Source organism: Pelophylax lessonae, assembly GCF_965119305.1.
Source record: "Pelophylax lessonae genome assembly, chromosome: 2".
Classification (NCBI taxonomy): Eukaryota; Metazoa; Chordata; class Amphibia; order Anura; family Ranidae; genus Pelophylax; species Pelophylax lessonae.
Window position 1 is genome coordinate 207689472 of NC_138769.1, and position 17772 is coordinate 207707243.

The window sequence follows — 17772 nt, forward strand, 5'->3', positions numbered from 1 at the left end:
CACTAAATTTTTTTTTTTTTTCTGATTTATTTTACTTTTTATTTTTACACTATCCCTTGTAAAATAAATAAGCAAGAGATGTCCTCTTTAACGTGAGATCTGAGGTCAAAAAGACACACATAAAAGCAATAAAAATAAAAATGTGGCCCTTTAAGGCCATTGGTGGAAGCCTCTGACGTCACTCCGGTCCTCCAAGGGCATAGAGTTGAGTGGGGTTCATCTTGCCCTCACTCGACTTCCTGCCCATCCGAACAGAGGATCGAATCATTTTCCCAGCTACTGACAGCTCCGGTAAGCAGAGAAAATGAACGGGAAGCGGCGGGAGGGGGGTGGGCCCCTCTCCTGCCTCCCATAATAGTGAGACCACTGAGACCACTTTTATGTGAAAGAGGACCACCGGCCGTGTAGGAAAATACTGGGGTTAGGGCAACTATCTGTTGCCATAACTCTGGTATTTAATGTCAAACTAGCGACGTAAATACACGGTGGGTGGTCCGGAAGTGGTTAATACCACTATATGAAAAATGAGGCATCATGCCTAACATATTGCTAAAAAGATTAGGTGCCATTGTCAATCATACTGGGGTCATTTCGATCCATCAAAAAAGACATCCTGCGGCACTTCTTGGCCGCAACAAGGTTAGTAATATCTAGACATTGGAGAACATTGGATATGCCTTCACTGGGAGACTGGGTCATTGAGGTGGACAAGATTGGAGACTTGGAATGTCTGCTGGCGCAGGAGAATGGGAAACTGGACCAATTCTCCACCACATGGTCATCTTGGATTGTGTGTCCAATTTTCAGCAGACTTCATTCACTGGGCCAAGGGCACAACAGATATTGGAACCCCTGTGCCATAATGGAGTGTGTGCAACCTTCACAACACTTTCACCCTGTGCGACTATGAGTGTGGTGCGACTGGCAGTGTGGTGCGACTGACCGGGCTGTGCGACTGTGAGTGTTGTGCGACTGTGAGTGTTGTGCGACTGACCGGGTGGTGCAACTGGGAGTGTTGTGCGACTGACCGGGCTGTGAGATTGTGAGTGTTGTGCAACTGAGTGTCAAGTGAGGGTAGCGGAGTACCAGAGGGTGAGAAGGTAGAGTTAGGAAGCCAGGAAATAGCCACATAGGATAGACTTAAATTACTGAATCCCCATTAGATTAGTAGGTACAATGCCCGGCGGGTGTGGAGATGCCACTCGGTGTACATCTTGTGATATGTATGCGTTCCTTGGTCATGCGATAGAGGGCGAATACAAATGCACAAAATGTAAGCAAGTTGCCTCCCTGGAAACTCAGGTCCTGAATCTAGGGAAGCAGCTGGCAACACTGAGACGAATGTCCATACCGGAGGAGAGCCAGGATCGTACCAGTCAGGTGCAGGCAGGGGTCTGCACAGAGGTGGGCAGAGTATTGGAGGTGCAGGCATCAGAGCAGAGTAGAGGGGTGACAGTTAGGAGGGGTAGAAGGGGACAAGGCAAGGAGGCTGATCCTGGGCTGGAGCACCCCAATAGATACGCCCCGTTGTGTGATGTTGGGGAAACCAGTCAGGGACCAGCATTGCTGGAGCAGAGTGACGCCCCTAGCTGCCAGGGGAAGAACTCCTCCAGTGAGGCCGGGAGAAAGGGAAAGGAAAGACAGGTGCTGGTGGTAGGGGACTCAATTATTAGAAGGACAGACAGTGTAATCTGTCCCAAAGACCGTGTGCGCCGAACAGTCTGTTGTTTGCCGGGCGCTCGGGTTCGGCACATCGTGGATCGGTTTGGACAGATTATTGGGTGGGGCTGGGGAAGACCCAGCTGTCATGGTACACGTGGGTACCAATGACATAGGCAGAGGAAGATGGAGAGTCCTAAACGATTTCAGGGACTTAGGAGCTAAGTTGAGGAGTAGGACCTCCAAGGTAGTATTTTCCGAAATACTACCTGTACCTCGAGCCACACCAGAGAGGCAGCGGGAGATTAGGGAAGTTAACAAGTGGCTGAGGAGCTTGTGTAGTAAGGAGGGTTTCGGGTTCCTGGAGAACTGGGCTGACCTCAGTCAGCCACCGGCTCTTTGGTAGGGATGGATTGCACCTAAATGGGGAGGGTGCAGCCGTACTGGGTGAGAGGATGGCCACAAAGTTAGAGGGGCTTTTAAACTAGGTGACGGGGGGGAGGATACAGATGTAGAATTAGCCAGTGGAAAGCAAGATTCAGAGGGCACAAATGGGGGCATTAGCGGTAGGGTGTTCGGAGCTCCTAAACCCAGGGTGGGTATGGGGAAAAATCAAGAGAGCAGCCTAAAAACATCAAATGAGGATATATGTAACCGGTCAAAATTAAGAGGTTTGTATACCAATGCCAGAAGCCTGGCCAACAAGATGGGAGAGCTGGAGCTGCTGATGTTTGAGGAGGACTTAGATTTTGTGGGGATAACTGAGACTTGGTTTGACAGCTCTCATGACTGGATGGCGACCATTCAGGGGTATTCCCTTTATCGCAGAGATAGAGAAGGTAAAAAAGGGGGAGGGGTATGTCTGTATATTAAGAACAGTATACAGGTAAATATGAGGGATGATATTAATAATGGAGCTATGGACGAGGCAGAATCCCTATGGGTAGAGCTTCAAAGGGAAGGCACGGTGGGGAAGGTAATATTGGGCGTATGCTATAGGCCCCCCAACCAGAGGGAGGAGGGGGAGGCGGACCTCATTTTACAGATAGGATTGGCAGCAAGGATGGGAAATGTCATTATAATGGGGGGCTTTAATTATCCTGATATAGACTCGGCAGAAGGAACCGCACACTCAGCCAAGGCTAGGCAGTTCCTAAATGTTTTTCAGGACAATTTCATGGGTCAGATGGTGAATGCACCGACAAGAAACAATGCGGTACTTGACCTACTGATTACCAACAATACAGACCTGCTCACGGATATAGAAATACGGGACAACTTAGGAAACAGTGACCATAGGTCAATTAGTTTCAGTATTAATTACAGTAATAGGAAACACAAGGGTAATATAAGGACACTGAATTTCAAAAGAGCCAATTTCCCTAAACTGCGCTCGCTGCTAGAAAATATCAAATGGGATAGAACCCTGGAAACAAAGTACATGGAGGAAAAATGGGAGAGCTTCAAGAGCATACTTAACAAGGGGATTGGCCAGTGCATTCCAAAGGGAAATACATTTAAAAGAGCAAAACTAAACCCTGGGTGGCTAAACTCCAACATAAAAATGCATATTAGTGCTAAAGAAAAGACCTTAAAAAAATACAAGACTGAGGGGTCATTGGCAGCATTTAAGCATTACAAAGAGTGTAATAAGAAACGTAAAGATTGAAATCAGGGCGGCTAAAATAGAACACGAGAGACATATAGCGGAGGAGAGTAAAAAGAACCCCCAGAAATTCTTTAAGTATACAAACAGTAAGAAAGCGAGGCCAGAACACATTGGCCCCATAAAAGATGACAAAGGAAATATGGCCACTGAGGACAGAGAAAGGCGGAAGTGTTAAATAATTTCTTCTCTTCAGTCTTCACAAAAGAATCGGCAGGCTACACGAACCTAGCTTGTAAGGCCGAACTAAACAACACACCTCAGGAAGTGCCGCCATGGCTAACAGAAGATAGACTTAAAACTAAACTAGAGAAACTTAACATAAATAAATTCCCGGGACCGGGTGGCTTGCACCCGAGGGTTCTTAAAGAGCTCAGCCAGGTTATTGCCAGACCATTATTCTTGATCTTTAAGGATAGTTTACAGATGGGTATGGTGCCAGCTGATTGGAAAAAAGCCAACGTGGTACCAATATTTAAAAAGGGGTCGAGATGTATCCCGGGTAACTATAGGCCGGTCAGCCTAACATCTGTAGTCTGCAAGATTTTGGAGGGGATGTTAAGGGACCACATGCAAGACTTTAGTAATGAAAATGGTATTATTAGTAGTAATCAGCATGGATTCATGAAAAATCGTTCTTGCCAAACCGATCTATTAACCTTCTACGATGAAGTGAGCTGCCACCTAGATAAAGGAAAGCCTGTGGATGTGGTGTATCTGGACTTTGCAAAGGCCTTTGACACCGTTCCCTACAAACGCTTACTGTACAAACTAAGGAAGGTAGGTATGGACCATAAGGTGAGTACCTGGATAGAGAACTGGCTCCAGGGGAGAGTCCATAGGGTGATGATTAATGGGGAGTACTCGGATTGGGCGGGTGTGGAAATTGGGGTCCCCCAGGGTTCTGTCCTGGGACCAATCCTGTTTAATTTATTCATAAATGATCTAGAGGAGGGGATATCTAGTACAATCTCAGTATTTGCAGATGATACTAAACCAGGCTTGCCAATATCTTCTATGCAGGATTTGGAAACCTTGCAAGCGGACCTTAACAAAATAACGGGGTGGGCAACTACATGGCAGATGAGGTTTAATGTTGAAAAATGTAAAGTAATGCACTTGGGGGCCAGAAACCAGAAAGCAAGCTACTCACTAGGGGGGGGGGAACCTCTGGGTGAGTCTAGGATGGAAAAGGACTTGGGGGTACTGGTAGACAACAGGCTTGGCAGTGGCATGCAATGCCAAGCCGCTGCAAGCAAAGCCAACAGAATACTGGGATGTATAAAAAAGGGGATTCACTCCAGAAATAAAGAGATTATTCTCCCGCTCTACAAGACTCTGGTCAGGCCACATCTGGAGTATGCTGTCCAGTTCTGGGCACCGGTCCTCAGGAAGGATGTGCTGGAACTGGAAAGAGTCCAGAGAAGGGCAACAAAAATAATTAGGGGAATGGAGGACATCAGCTATGAGGAAAGACTACAAGCACTAAACCTATTCTCTCTGGAGAAGAGACGATTGAGGGGGGATATGATATCAATGTACAAATACTGTACTGGCGACCCTAGCATAAGGAACAAACTATTCAGAGAAAGGAGATACAATAAGACACGTGGCCACTCACTAAATCTAGAGGAAAAGCGGTTTAACCTTAAAGTGCGTAAGGGGTTCTTCACTGTAAGAGCGGTAAGGATGTGGAATTCTCTTCCACAAGCAGTCGTATCAGCAGGGAGCATTGATAGTTTCAAAAAACTATTAGATGGGCACCTTAGAGACCACAACATAAAGGGGTATACAGTGTACAACATACAGGGGTATACAATGTACGGTTAAAAGCAAACACACACAAACATCATAGGTTGAACTGGATGGACTGATGTCTTTTTTCAACCTCACTAACTATGTAACCCTCTCCCTCTTTCCTTATTCCCTCTTCTGTCTCATTTATATTCTTCCCCTTATATTTCTGCCTTGAACTTTTCTGAGCTACCTTTACATCAAATTATGGCAATATTTCATATCCTACTATGAGAAGGAGGTTATTGACGTAACTCACAATATCCTTTCCGATATAATGGGTCCATTTGCTTTTTGGTGGCCTATGAGATCTATTTCAAGTATTTCAATGTGGAAACCTTTGGAGGTCTTTATTATTCTTTTACGTCCGAAAATCAGATTGTGAAAATGTCATAATATTGTAACTATGCTAATTTTCTTACGATCCTTATCTTTGTACCATATTGTATAACTTGGTATATAACTTTTTATATTGTTGTACATTTTTTTTCTGTTCATCTTAAGATTGAACAAAAAAGATTAGGTTCACATCACATGCAGTCCAGTGTGTTTTTTTTCTGCATCAAAAACACATGGAAAGTAGATTACATGGTTTTTAATTGCATAGTTCACACCAGTGCTTGCAGGTGCAGTGCGTTCCAGTTCCAGAAAAAAAGTAGAACATGCTGCATTTTTCCTGCACTGGAATGTACTGGAATACTGTAAGACGGATCAAAAACACACTGGAACGCACCAAAAACGCACTGGAACATACATGTCCTCATTTAAGGTTAAGAAAAAACTGTGGGGGGGGGGGGATGCACTGGACTGCATCAAAAACGCACCTAAAACACGTAAAAAACGCACCGGAATGCATCACAAACGCGCATGCAGAAAAGCATCTGGACTGCGTTTCTATGGTGTGTACTGTCCCTTAGGGTTCACATTTTTTTTCAAAATGGACCAACAAGTAACTTTGCTGCATGAATACATTTCTGACATGTTATAATATACAGCATTAATATAGTACAAACATGTGCAGTATGTTATCACTGAAAAACAGTTCTTGGAAGTAGAAAAAGTATCTAAATCTAGAAATATTTATTAAAGCCTTTAGTCAAAAAATATTTTTAAAAAAATCAGCATAAGGAATATTACTTTTCCCTTGTGCTTTTTTTTTTTTTAATTACAAAAACTGCTTGGTAAAATGGTATTGCACAGAGCGACCCCTGCCGGCGCTCTGGGCTTCTCGCCTTCTCGGTGCGCCGCCATAGGAAGCCACTTCCTATGGAGGTGCACCTGTGGGCTCGCTCCCAAGTCAGGCTGATTGCCTCTATTCAGCACACACAGCGTGGCACAGCCTTGTCCCTGTCTCTCTGCTCATAGGTTTTGATTGACAGCAGCAGAAGCCAATGGCTCTCCTTGTTGGCTCTGTGAGCAGAGAGAGAGGAGAGAGCTGCTGCAGATGCATACTGCGCTGGATTCAGATCAGGCTTAGGTAAGTATATAGGAGGGTAAGGGTGTGAATCAAGTAATGGAACATTTTTTACCTTAAAGTAGAACTATGGGTAAAACATTTTTTTCTCATTTTGGATTGAGCAAGGGAGGGTTATAACCCCTGTCAGATTTGTTTTCAACATCTGTGTCCCATTGCTGAGATGTTCCTTCACAACAGGAAGTGAAAGAAAATCACTTTAAATTAAGGGAACTCCTTGGGGACCCCCAGGTCATCAGACTTTGTGTCCCTGTTGTAATATTTCCTCTCTTTTACCTTTCTGGGGACAAACCAAAATTTGAGATTTTCTTTTACTTTCACTTCCAATGATAATGGTAAACTGGACAAATAGAGAGGACCAATCTCTCTAACAGGGGCACAGACAGCTATAAAAACTGACAAGCATTCTAATTCCTCTCCACTCTATCAAAAACTAAAAATAAAAGTTTTGCCTTTAGTTACACTTTAACCAATTAAGGACCAGGCCTATTTCTGGCACTTGTTGTTTACAAGTTAAAATCAGTATTTTTTGCTAGAAAATTACTTAGAACCCCCAAACAGTGTACATTTTTTTAGAAGAGATTCTAGAGAATAAAATAGAGATTGGTGCAATACTTTATGTCACCGTATTTGCGCAGTGGTCTTACAAATACATTTTTTTTTTTTTTTAAATACACTTTTTTAAATAAAAAATAAGAAAACAGTAAAGTTAGCCCAATTTTTTTCTATAATGTGAAAGATATTGTTACGCCGAGTAAATAGATACCCAACATGCCATGCTTCAAAATTGTGCACGCTCGTGGAATGGTGACGAACTTTGGTACTTAAAAATCTCCATAGGTGGCGTTTAAAATTTTCTACAGGTTTCCAGTTTAGAGTTACAGAGAGAGAATAAGGCTAGAACTATTGCTCTCTCTCTAACGGCCGCGGCGATACCTTACATGTGTGGTTTGAACATCGTTTACATAAGTGGGCCCGACTTGCGTATGCGTTCACTTCTGGGTGCAAGCTTAGGGGGACGGGGCACTTTACATTTTTTTTTCCTATTTATTTTACTTTTTATTTTTACACTTTCCCTTTAAAAAACATTTTTTTATCAGTTTTATTCCTATTACAAGGAATGTAAACATCCATTGTAATAGAAATAAGCAGGACAGGACCTCTTTAAATGTGAGATCTGGGATCAAAAAGACCTCAGATCTCACATCTACACTAAAAAGCATAAATCACTTCCAATACACAGCACACAAAACCACAGCATTAGCAGAGTTCAAACAATCCTTCACAACCAGGTGCTTTTTTACCTGTGAGTCACACTAGGTACCTGTAAGTTTAGTGGCCAAAATGTCAAATGAAAGGTACACTAGTGAAGAGGCCTACAGGATACTGAGCATGACAGATGAGAGCAAAGGGGAAGCCTCACTGTCAGAATCAGACTTAGTATACGAACCTGTAGAGAGTAGCGGCACCCTGACAGATAGCTTTGACAATGAAGTAGAGGTCCCTGCTAAGGTCAGGTGTACCTGACCCCCGTTCTTCTGTTGCTGAGGAACAACAACTACATGATTCTCATATGCAGCAGAGTATCGGTACTAGTGCCACTCTACCTTCTGGTGAACTGGTGAGCACCAGGGGCCTAGAACACCCTGGTCATAGAGAAGCCAGCACTGAAGTAACACTTGATGACATGGTGAGTCCCATAAGTGCAGTTCAAGCTGGTGCAGTGGCTAGCACATGTAGTGACCTGCAGCCACCAAGAATTCGAATGCAGGCCTGTAAAGCCCATAGTGCCATTCCTGATGCACTTGCAAATCCTGATTGGCAGCCCGAAGATTCTGCAGCGCCCGTACTTCCCCCTTTCACTGGCCAATTGAAGTATGTGGCACAGTGCGATCTAATAGTCAAGGCTCTCCCCAACGGCTTGTAAATGCCCCACTTAGTCAGGGAGAAAGAACTTGTTTGAAGTGCAATGAATTGCTTGCAGTGAGGTGGAGGGACAAACAGAACGTTTTCGTACTGTCCTCCATTCACGGAGAAACGGCAGTCCAAATTACAACGGCGACTGGTGTTGTTGAGAAGCCCCTCTGTGTCCACGACTACAACTGTAAAATGGGAGGGATGGACTTCAATGACCAGATGATGGGGCCATACTTAGTTGCCCGTAGGGCCAGACACTTGTACGAAAAAGTGTCTGTATACTTATTCCAATTGGCTCTTTTCAATGCTTATATACTATACAAAGCCTCAGGAAGAAGTGGATTCTTCCTGAAATTCTAAGAAGAGATCATCACAGCCCTTCTGTATCCAGAAGGTACTGTGGCCCAAATTTCCAATCAAGATGCAGTGAGCCGACTGCATAAGAGGCATTTCCGAATGTCCTCTCTACCCAAAGATCACCCCACAAAAGATGCAGTGTCTGTAGCAAGCGCGGATATAGGTGTGACACTCACTATTTTTGTCCCTCCTGTCCTGGCAAAGTTGTTTTATTGTTCTCACTGTTTTACTGTATTTTATGCTATACTGTAATGTTTTATTGTTACTGTGTTTTATTGTTAACTATTGTTTGCTTTGCAGGTATGTTATTCTACTGTTTTACTGTACTGTTACTGTGTTTTTTTGTTAACCATTGTTTGCTTTGCAGATATACCATTCAGCTGCAGCACTGATTTGTTTATTTTGACAGCAACAGGGTTTGCTCTCATGATACATAAATCTGTGACTCCAGCGCTGTAGGAGGTGATTTCACCACTGCCGTTAAAAAAAAAAAAAAGCATATATGCTGAAGCAAAGGGGATGGGGTGGACACAGAGGGCGGATCTTCCCTATGCTTTGGCATAAATTTTTGTTCACTTTGCTGGGCAGAGATTTCTTCACCCACATCGAATATTTTCTTCATCCACCCCAAGGTATTTGCTAAAAGGCATGGTGAGTATTTTGCAGTTCTCATTTGTTTTGCAAAATTAACCACCTCCCACCCGGCCACTGTTCATATACGGCCGGGTGGGAGTCTCGTCCTTCTGGTCGGACGTTCCCGAACGTCCTGCAGAAGGAGCGAGATCGCGCAGCTGCGGGCACGTGCAGCAGCACGATCTCAATGTGCCTGTGTCCCTCGGACATAGAGCAACAAGTTTTGGCAGAAGGGCCCTGTGATTGGCCCTCCTGATCACAAGACGGCTGTGTCCAATCACAGCCGTCATGTAATGTAAATACAGCCGTTGTAACGGCTTTGATCTCTTCTTCTCCTCACACAGATCCTGTCAGTGAGGAGAAGAAGACGATCTGTGCTGCAGCCAGGGGATCAGTGAGTTTTACTAATTACTCACTGATCACAGGGGGGAGGGGTCTGTGCTGGTAATCAGAACATTGATTACCAGTGCAGCCCTGGGGGGGGGGTGCCACTAGGGCCACCAGGGATGCCCACCCATGACCACCAGGGATGGCAATCAGGGCTCAGAGAGCCTGTCAGTGGTGCCTCCCTATCAGTGCTGCCCACCAATGCCATCTATCAGTGCTGCCCACCAGTGCCCATTATTGCCATCTATCAGTGCCGCCCACCAGTGCCCATTATTGCCCACCAGTGCTGCCTATCAGTGCCGCCCATCAGTGCCAATCAGTTACTATCAGTGCCAATCAGTGCCGCCGATCAGTGCCCATCAGAGCCACCTATCAGTGCCGCCGATCAGTGCCCATCAGTGCTGCCTATCAGTGCCCATCAGCGCTGCCTATCAGTGCCCACCAATGCTGCATATCAGTGCTACCTATCAGTGCCACATATCAGTGCCCATCAGTGCTGCATATCAGTGCTACCTATCAGTGCCCATCAGTGCTGCATATCAGTGCCACCCCATTAGTGCCACCCCATCAGTGCCTCCTCATCAGTGCCTGTAAGTGTGCCTCCTCATCAGTGCCTGCTCATCAGTGCAGGAAAAAACGTATCTATTTACAAAATTTTATAACATAAACAAAAAACTTTTTTTTTTCCAAACTTTTCGGTATTTTTTAATTTGTGCACCACCAAAAAAGAAAAACTTGCAGTGATCAAATACAATCAAAAGAAAGCTCTATTTGTGGGGAAAAAAATCAGACTTGTATAAAGTATTCAAAATTTCTACTTGATTAAAAGTACAAGTGCTCGATCAAAAAGTGACTTAAGTAGAAGTGGAAGTGCTCGCAGAAAAAGTTACTTAAGTAGAAGTACTAAAGTATTCAACATTTTTTTTACTTAAGTATTGCAAGTAGTTTTTTCAAAAAATTTGCTACTTAAGTACTAAAAGTAAAAAGTACCAGTAGTTTTGAAAAAAAAATTCTACTCAAGTACTGAAAGTAGAAGTACAAGTACTGTGTTTTGTAGTTATTAAAGAAAGAAGTCAAAAGTTTGAACATCATATTGTTTTTTATTATTTCAAATGATTTATTCAAATGATTAACCTAAAGGACAATCACAATTCCTTAGGCTGTAACTTTTTGTAAACAAAAAACAGATAAAGTATGTCCCTCCCTTCCCCTTTTAAAGCATCCACCTTCCTCACTCTCACAGCCAGGCAGATCACTTGAAGTTGAAGGGCCAGGGGTGGAAGGTGGTGTTTTTTGGTTCGTCCATCCTTTCAGCTGATCAAAAGGCAGAACAGGAGCATGCGCAGTCTTCTTAATCGTGGTTTGATTTGATTTGCTCAATTGATGATGATGTGCCAGGCCAGCTTCATCAAACCTACAACGCTTAAAGTGAAAAATGCATCAAAAACTACTAACAAAGTGGCTGTGCTAAAAATGCTAATAAAGTGCCTGCAATTATATATATTCGTCTTGTATTCAAAATCATCGCCCACAGTATCAGAAATAAAGTGACATGTCTGTGCTAAATGCAGTGCAAATTATTCCCACAATGTAAATGTAATTCATATAAAATATATATGACAATACCACAATAAAATAAGTTGTGATTGTGAATAAGTTAGGTGAAAGTTTAAGTGTGTAAACTAAACTTTATAAGGAAAAGTCCATAACTGAATTCCAGTGTGCAATCTAAGAAGTGCTTGTCACTTGCTGTCAGATGCTTCCACCTTTCTTCTGTGATCTGTTCAAGTAAAGTGGTGGACTGTATAGCCTCTCTCTCTGCCTCTCACCTTAGTAGCACTGGCACTGCACTGGTTCAAAAAGCTGTCTATATTATTTTCATTATAAGAACTTGTCAGAACATGCTTCCACCACCTGTCCTTCACACTAGTAGTGCTCATTTGCTTTGCTCAAGTCAAGTGCCACTGCCAGTGGCCACTGCAGTGCAGGCACAGCCGCACAGGCAGAGGCAGGCCGCAGGAAGCACAGGCAGAGGCAGGCCGCAGGAAGCACAGGCAGAGGCAGGCCGCAGGAAGCACAGGCAGAGGCAGGCCGCAGGAAGCACAGGCAGAGGCAGGCCGCAGGAAGCACAGGCAGAGGCAGGCCGCAGGAAGCACAGGCAGAGGCAGGCCGCAGGAAGCAGAGGCAGGCCGCAGGAAGCACAGGCACCACCACAACACAACACTTATGGTCCATGGACCATGGATGGTCGGATAATCATCATAGCCGTCAGTCTCACTCTTCTTGGTTCAAAAAAGCCACCCATGACCCGTGTGTATATAATATATTAATATTTTATATTGATTATTTGATTCTCAAATGGCACATTTGCCATGGCAAGGATTAGGCCCTCTCCACGGTCCACCTTACTCACCTCATAGAGAAGAAGATGAGATGACGAAGAAAATGCTCCGAGTCCTGCTCCCGCGTCCTGCCGCCCGCGTCACAACTCCTCTCAGTAAGGGCCCTAAGGGGTGGAGTCTGAGTGACACACAACACGTCTAGAGGCGGAGACCTCAAGCGGGAAGACGGCAGCATGGCTCCTCCAGTGCGGTCTTAACTTGATGATCATGACAGTGATTCCGCGGGCCGCGGCGCGAGCGAGGCTGTGGGATTGATTGAATTGAGTTGTGCTGCCTACTGCTACACGCTACCTACTACTACTACTAAATTGTGAGTCAGTATATTTTATTTCATTTTTATATATAAAAGCGGTATTGTTGAGCACTACTAGCCACTAGATCTCCTGGCTGTCACGTTGTCACATGTTGGGGAATCACAGCGGCTCGGCTCCAGAAGTGGCGGGTGTCCCCGTCATCCTGCCAGGGCCGCCAAGAAGTTCATCACCTAATCTTAAGTTATTAATATCTTATGAGGAGAGGACCTATGAGATTGAGAATTGAAATAATTAAATATATATGGCTTTTTGAACCAGTGCAGTCAGTGCCAGTGCCACAGTGCCACCCAGACGCTATCCACCAGTGCCACCACCATTAAGTGTGTTGGTCGGTCACTCGAGCACTGAAGGAGGTGGAAGCATCTGACAAGTGAAGTGACACTTTAGATTTGCACACTGGAATTCATTTATGGACTTTTCGTTATAGATAGGTTTACACACTTCAACTTGTTGCACGCACCTGACCTAACTTATTTCATAACTTATTTTATTGTGATTTTATTGTCATATTTTATATGAATTGAATTTACTGTTACATTGTGGGAATAATTATTTTCACTGCATTTAGGCTTTAGCACATTCATGTCACTTTATTTTTGATACTGTGTGGAGTGTGGGCAGGGCACTGGGGGCAACAATGATATTATATCGATTGCACAGGCACTTTATTCGCACAGCCAAGTTGTGTTTGTTAGTAGTTTCTTGATGCACTTTAAGCGCTGTAGCACAATTTATTTGTTTGTTTCATATTTTCTTTTTATTGGAAAGATTTGGTATAGCAGCTTTTATTATACACAGCCTTTATTTTCGTATGCGCTGATTTACAAATGACATTATACACATTTTTTTGAGCTTTATGTAACCTGCCATCTACTGTTCTGGCAGTGGTAATTTTTTTAAAAGTAACGAGTAACTATGCAGCACAAAAAAAAAATACTTGAGTAGAAGTATCGAAATCATCGAAAAAACGTAGTGAAGTAAAAGTAGAAGTAGGAGAAAAAAATTCTACTCTAGGAAAGTACAGATACCGCATTTCGGTACTTAAGTACAGTACTTAAGTAGTTCTAATTCGTTACTATACATCTCTGAAAAAAATACACAAATTTGGTTTAGGTACAGTGTTGCATGACCACGCAATTGTCATTCAAAATACAACAGTGCTAAAAGCTGAAAATTGGTCTGGGAAGGAAGAGGGTTTAAGTGCCCAGTATTGAGGTAGTTAAGAAAGAAAGAAAAACATTTTTTTTTTCTTTTTTCAAATTTCAAAACTTTGTGACAAAAACCGAGATCTGAAAAATAATCAACATGCCTCTCAGCAAATAGCTTGGGGTGTCTACTTTCCGAAAAGGGGTCATTTGGGGAGGGGGGTTTGTGCTATCTTATGGCCTCTGAAACTGTGATAGATAGTGAGGAGTAAAATCAACAATTTATGTCCTTAGAAAGCCTGAAGGCGAGGATTGGTTTTCGGGGTCCTGTACGTGGCTAGACTGCCAAAAAGTCTCACACATGTGGTATCCCTTTACTCAGGAGAAGCAGCAGAATGTATTTTGGAGTTTAATTTCACATATACCCATGGCATGTGTTCACAATATATAATTTAAGTGACAACTTTGTGTAAAAAGAAAAAAGCTATTTTTTCCGAAACTATTGGCAAAATATAAAATATTCCATGGACTTAACATGCCTCTCAGAAAATAGCTTGGGGTGTCTACTTTCCAAAATGGGGACATTTGGGGGGGTTTTGTGCTATCTTGACATTTCAGGGCCTCTGAAACTGTGATAGGTAGTGAGGAAGTAAAATAAGCAATTTACGCCCTTTGAAATTCTGAAGGTGGTGATTGGTTTTCGGGGTCCTGTACACAGCTTGGCTCCAGGGCCGTCTTTTCCATTGGGCATGCCCGGCGGTTGCCCGGGGGCCCCACTTGCCAAGGGGCCCCACACACAGGGCTGGCAATTACTGTCCCCCAACAGGCCACTGAGGCCAGATTACTTAGTTTACCTGGTGGTCTAGGCCCCCCCCCCTGTTGTCCGCCGGGCCCGCGTTGTCGGCCGGTGGCTCTGAGTCTCCACTGCACACCAGTGACGTTGGAGAGCAGACCCATGATGCATGGCTCGTCCTCCTCTCCTCTCCGCGCCTAGAAGACTGGCTCCACCCACCTCCTCCTTTCATGTGCAGCATGACTCGAGCAGCCGTTGTGAAAGGTAAGGCAGCCAGGCTGCTTGATTTTCTTTCTTTTTTTTCACTCTCTCTCCATCGACACAAGAGAGTACAACTACCTGGAGGTCGGATATACCTTACTATATACATATTACAGGGAACACACTATATACTACAAGAGAGTACAACACCTGGACTGGAGTATATACCTTACTATATACATATTACAGGGTCAGGGACCAGAGAGTACACTACCTGGAGGATATACCTTACTATATACATATTACAGGGAACACTATATACTACAAGAGAGTACAACTACCTGGAGGATATACCTTACTATATACATATTACAGGGACCTCTATTATAGTGGTCCCTGTAATATGTATATAGTAAGGTATATCCTCCAGGTAGTTGTACTCTCTTGTAGTATATAGTATTCCCTGTAATATGTATATAGTAAGGTATATACTCCAGGTAGTTGTACTCTCTTGTAGTATATATTGGTCCCTCTAATATGTATATAGTAAGGTATATCCTCCAGGTAGGTGTACTCTCTTGTAGTATATAGTGCCACTATATACTACAAGAGAGTACAACTACCTGGAGGATATACCTTACTATATACATATCACAGGGACCAATATATACTACAAGAGAGTACAACTACCTGGAGGATATACCTTACTATATACATATTACAGGGAACACTATATACTATAGGGCAGGAAAAGGATGGCACAGTCATTTAATCAATAATCCATAGTGTTTTCGTACTGTAATTTCTTGTTTTTTTTAATTCCTTGTGTTTCACGCTCATGTTATGTTGTCCAAACGTTGTGTTAATGTTTAAACACTGATTTTGTTTGAGGTACCAATAAAAATAAATATCGCCTTATCGATAATTTGCATTTTTATTCTCGTGGGTGTTTGTGTAGGCAGGGGGCCCCAGTGCACTGCATTGCCCAGGGGCCTATAAGGCTCTTAAGATGGCACTGTTTGGCTCCCAATAAGTCTCACACATGGGGTATCCCTGTACTCAGGAGAAGCAGCAGAATGTATTTTGGGGTGTAATTCCACATATTCCCTTGGCATCTGTGAGCAATAAATCATTTCAATTACAACTTTTTGTAATTTTTCAATCACTTGTGACAAAAAAATGAAATATTCACTGGGCTCTCAGCAAATTCCTTGGGTTGTCTACTTTACAAAAAGGGGTATTTTGGAAGGTTTGTACTGCCCTACCATTTAAGCACCTCAAGAAATGAGGCAGTCAAAAACTAAAAACTAACAAAATTTAAGTATATGTACCAAAGTTTGTAGACGCTATAACTTTTGCGCAAACCAATAAATATCCGCTTATTGTTTTTTTTTTTTTTTTACCCAATACATGTGGCTGAATACATTTTGGCCTAAATGTATGACAAAAATGTAGTGTATTGGATTTTTTTTCATAACAAAAACTAGAAAATATAATTTTTTTCAAAACTTTCCATCTTTTTTCGTTTAAATCGCAAAAAATAAAAATCCCAGTGATGATCAAATACCACCAAAAAAGAAATCTCTATTTGTGGGAAAAAAAGGATGCAAATTTTGTTTGGGAACAGCATTGCATGACCATGCAATTACCAGTTAAAGCAGCGCAGTGCCAAATTGCAAAAAGTGCTCTAGTCAGGAAGGGGGTAAAACCTGCTGGAGCTCTAGTGGTTAAAAAAGAATTATGAATGGCAGACCTTTCAGTCATCGGCTTACCTTATTCGTAGGTCTTTTTTTTTTTCATGGTACCTGTTAGACATGTGCACAACCGAAAAATTTGTTTTGTTTCGTTTTCGTTTCATGCGTTTTATTTTTTAATTTTTTTTTTTTGTTTATCAGGTCATTCGTTATGATCGGCATTTGTTGCTTTGGATCATTCATTACTTTGGATGCATTGGTATTCGTTCTATTAGTTTAGATATGGCATTCGTTACTTCGGATAATTCGTAACTTTGGATGCATTCATATTCGTTCCGTTCCATTTGTTTAGATGCCACATTCATTACCTCCGATAATTCCTAACGTCGGATGCATTCATATTCAATACGTTTCATTAGTTTAGATACAGCATTTATTACTTTGGGCTCAGGCCCTTCGTTCCTTCGGACATTTGTGGTTGTATTCATAATCAACAAATTCAACAAAACAGTGCCATCAGCCCACCACACCCTTTCTGGACTATGCATGGAATGCAGTTTGACACAGAAAAACACACAAGGGAATAAGGTACAAACTCATTGGCCAGAGATAACACATTAACACTGCGCAATCCGAAAATCGAATTAATCCAAATTTATCCAAAAGAAGTAAGAATACGAATGCATCATCAATTATTTCTTTATATTCAGCGATAACCAACAGTCTGAAAGAACAAAAATACGAAAACTAAATTATCCGAATGTAATTGATTCGTTAAACTCGTAGGTTGAATAGTTTTTCGTTCTTTCAGATTCTCGTACTTTCGAATTTTTGTTTTTTCGGATGCTCCCGCATGAACGAAAATGACGAATTTCGTCTGAAAACAAATTTGGAACAAAATTAATTGCACGTGTCTAGAACCTATAGTAAAGCTTCTGAGTGAATGGAGGAAGGGGGCGGAAAGGATGGGCATAGTCAGCACTCTACATGAGTGCCTGTCACAGCTCTATTAAACCCCACTGCACTTGAAGATTACGGCAATGTGGAGGGTTGATTGCGGAGGGTTTCAGCGAATGGAGGAGTCAGCAGCACAAGGGACACATCCTAATGACTGTAAGCAATGTTCTTTGTTCAATTTTTTATTTTTTTTACAAATTTTAAGCTTTAACAAGTGGCAATTCATATGGAGTCAAGCTAATTTAAAGTGGTATTAAGCCCAAAACCAAAGATGTAATGTATTGTAGCTTTGTTTCCTTTGGCTTTTTTCCCTCAGTTTTCCCCTGGTGATCTGGATAGTACCACACCTCCTATATTAATGTGCCTCCACTCTGGATGA